Source organism: Hyaena hyaena, unplaced genomic scaffold (assembly GCF_003009895.1).
Source record: "Hyaena hyaena isolate Hyena2069 unplaced genomic scaffold, ASM300989v1 scaffold_194, whole genome shotgun sequence".
Classification (NCBI taxonomy): Eukaryota; Metazoa; Chordata; class Mammalia; order Carnivora; family Hyaenidae; genus Hyaena; species Hyaena hyaena.
The window spans coordinates 2,043,106-2,046,931 of record NW_024080826.1 but is presented as its reverse complement, the minus strand read 5'-3'; positions in this window follow the sequence as shown (position 1 = coordinate 2,046,931).

Sequence of the window (3,826 nt, the reverse complement as noted above, 5' to 3'; positions counted from 1 at the left end):
TACAGTCCCTCTCCACACACACCTGTACGTGCACACACAGACACACACATGCACACACACAGACACCTGCACACATATAGATACACACATGCACACACACAGACACCTGCACACATATAGATACACACATGCACACACACAGACACACACCTACACACATATAGATACACACGCACACACAGACACACACATGCACACACACAGACACCTGCACACATATAGATACACACATGCACACACAGACACACACCTACACACATATAGATACACACGCACACACAGATACACACATGCACGCACATAGCTGCACACACAGAGATACACACATGCACGCACATGCCTATGCGCACACAATTACACACTTACACGAACACAGACACACAGTTAAGTGCCCTTACAAAATAAACATGAACAGACAACCCTGGGATCTCTGTTGGTTCCTGGCTGACAGTGCCACGCAGCGGGAGAAAGGGAGGCTGAGGCAGGGAGCCCGGGACGGCAAGGCGCTAACTGTGGAGGCCACAATGAAGTCACTAGGTTCAGCTTCGCTCGGTGTCTCTCAGCGAGTGAATACTTACTTGCAAGAGGTCAGCGAGCCAGAGGCTTCTCTTGGGTCCAGTCAGGGTCACCGCACAAAAGGCCAACTTTTGTTTTGCGAATCTGTGTCCAGGCTGATGTTTGAAAGCCATTTCTCCCCGGCACCAGCACCGTGTAAATGGCTTCCAAGGTGGCAATGTGTGGGAGGCCCACAGGACGGAGGTGCTCCGGGGCTCCCTTCCTCCTACCCAGCACCCCTCCCCCCGCCCTCCCAGGGCCCGTCCCCGTCGAGCTCCCTCACTGTCCTGGGTGCACACCTGCGGAGTGGCGTCTGAAAACCCAGGAAGGTGCCATGCAAGAGAGGAGCCAACGCAGCTAAGAACAGGCGTGGTGCCCACTAATTCTGACCCAGGGACCCCGACAGCTTCGGGGAGCCAGGGGGCAGAGGCTGGGAGCGGGAAGGGAAGCGGAGAGGAGGTGCACTGCAGGCCAAAGTGTCGGCCTTCGCAGCCACTCATCTTCTGCAATCCACCTGCAGCACCGTGGCCCTGGCCGGGAAGGCCCCCCGTGGCTCCGGGCCCTTCAAGCTCTCTGTACCTGCTGGCCAGGCGGCGGGTGCCAATGCGCTGGGAAAGTGAATGTTGCCTTTTGTGAACTTATAAACAAGTACACATTATGTTTATACTATGATATGTAATACATTTGTACAAACCATAGTCAAGTTTGGGGCCAGATGGTTTTTCAAAAGCATTCACATATAAATTATACTATCTTTTGATTTTATTCCCATAAGCCTAGATTGGATTTGATGGCCTGAGAAAAGAGCTGGAGAAAATTTTAAATTATTTGGCATGTTATTTTTCTGCAACTTTTTATTACGGAAAAATCTCAAACATCCAGAGGAGGGGAATGCATTGTCCGATTCCTGCCATGTCCACTCCCCAGCTTCGGTCACTGATCTGTCCTCCTGACTTTCTGTGCGCGTATTGTTTTCGCTGAGTCATCTGAAAACAAGTTGCAGACATCAAGACGTGTCACCTTCAATAGCTCATCTCCTAGAAATAAGGCCATTCTTCCAGATAAGCACTGTGCTCTCATCATACCCAATTAGCGCTACCAGTGGGTCTGGGATACTCAATACTCCATCTGCACTAAAATGTTATCACAATACTTTCACGCTGCTTGGTTGACCCAGGTGTTGGTCAGGTTCATGCCTGTTGTTAGAAGTGTTGCTTCTTTTTTAGCTGTTTTTATACTAGAATCAATCCCACCCTTTTCCTGACCTTGACCTGTTTGAGGATGTACCAGGCCTGGCTCTCTGCACCTGTCCGGTCCTTTCTCCTGGTGGTGTTACCATGTACTCTGTCCCTTCTCCTTCCCGTAAACTGGACGTGGCGGCTACAGACCTGGCCTTTGATTCAAGCGAAGTGTTTTTAGCAAGAACACGGTGTTGGCGATGTCATGTGCTGGAGCTGGCTTCCCCTAGCGTCAGGTTGGCCCCGCACCGGTGATGCCGAGTTGGAGTCCCTGTGAAGGTGTGGACCGCCAGATGGCTCCAATGAAAGTGGAGGGTGATTCTCTTTCCCAGGTGGCACTGGGTGATTGACACATTTTCACATCACCTTGTCCTGCTCAGTTATTTCACTGAGAGCTGCAGAACGGAGAATTCCGCATTCTTCCACTCCTGTATCGACCAGCTGGCATTCTCGGTAAAGAGCTTTCCCCCGTTAATCAGGGAGGCAGAGACCCTTAGGAGGGCTGGTTTTCTGGAGAGAAGGAGGGAGAGAAACTGTTTCTAGGGGATGTGGGGGGTGGCACAGAGGCCCCCTCCCCACTGCCATCAGGGTCCACTGTCAGCCTCAGGGCCCAGGGAGGGAGGAGCAGGCGGAGTGGAGCACGGTTTCAGCGAGGGCTGTGTGTGGGGAGACTCTCTGGGGAAAAGGGGCGTTTTGGTAAGAGGATTTTCAGGAATGCCGCTGTCAGATCTCTGCATCCCCTCGGGGCGCCTGCAATAAAAAGCCCCACTGGTTTCAGGGCTTCTGAGGCTGTTTTGGGAAGCATCACCAGGCCTCAAGTTTGCCCTGTTAGGTCTGGATTTCAGAGCCCCTCAGTGAGTGGAGACGCAGGTACCAATCGCAGCGCACCTCGGCCTGTACTTCATTTTACCTGCCTAAGGCAACTAGTTGAACAGAATTACTGTCCGGTCGGGTGCAGAGGCAGAGGCCAGCGTGCTGGCGCGGGGCCAAAGCAGCGTCTCTCTCTCCCCCTCCGCTTGGCTGGATGCTGAAGGAGGCACGTTTGACCCCACTTGCGATTTGGGACAGAAGTGGCTTCCCGGAGCTTGCATATGGCCCGCGGGTCAGTCTGGAAGCCCCCCCCCCCCCAGCAGACAGGGCTCACAGCAGTCAGGCCGCTGGTTAAGCAGCACTTGCGGCCCTCGGGTGCATGGAAGCCCTGCAGCGCCCCCAGCCCCAAGCTGTCCAGGGGGTGCCCATCAGGGCTCCAACCCTCCCAAATAAGTATGTGCTCGCAGCTTGAGAGAAAGCGGCACAGGACTTCTTCTCTGGAAGCAAGTGGCCTCCAGATCTGGGGCTTGTTCCCCAGGGACCCTTCCCGGCTCCTCCACACCCACCGCCCTCCTGGTAACCCTGGGGCCTCCACGCTGCTCTGGGTTATCAGGCCTCTGCTTCCTTCCTGCTCTCCTTTTCCTTCTCCTCCCTCCCTTTCTCCCAGCTTCCAGAAGTTTCCAGCGTTGGTTCCTTCACCTGGCTTTCACGTCCGTCTCCAGAGGAAGATTCTGTAGTTGGTCACTCCCTGGGTGTTCTGCGGAAGCACTTCGCACAGACTGTTTTATTCAGCCACACAAACGGGGGGACTCTGTGTGCGGCCCGTGTACACGAGGCCGGGAGCCCAAAGGCCTGCGCCCAAGCGAACCCGGGAGCCGGCGGGAAGGTAACCTGAGAGGGAGGCGATGAAGGTCACCAGCACGGGGACACGACAGTCGTCGTGGTCATCACCATCCTCCTCGCCGGCCCAAACCCGCGCGGCCAGCGCTGCAGGTGCCGGGCCCAGTCCATCCGCAGGCCCAGTTTGGACCGGATCCAGCTGGGTCCCGAGACCCCGGGATGGGTCGCCTGGAGCTCGCCCGGCGGTTGCAGGGTCAGGAGGCCAGCCTGGGGCGGGGACTTGGGTCCAGCTGCGCCCCAAGGGCACTGGGGAGAGAAACCCGAGGGCGCGGGACCAGGAGCAGGAGCAGTGAGGGGACAAGCACTGGGGCGGGGGGGGGGGG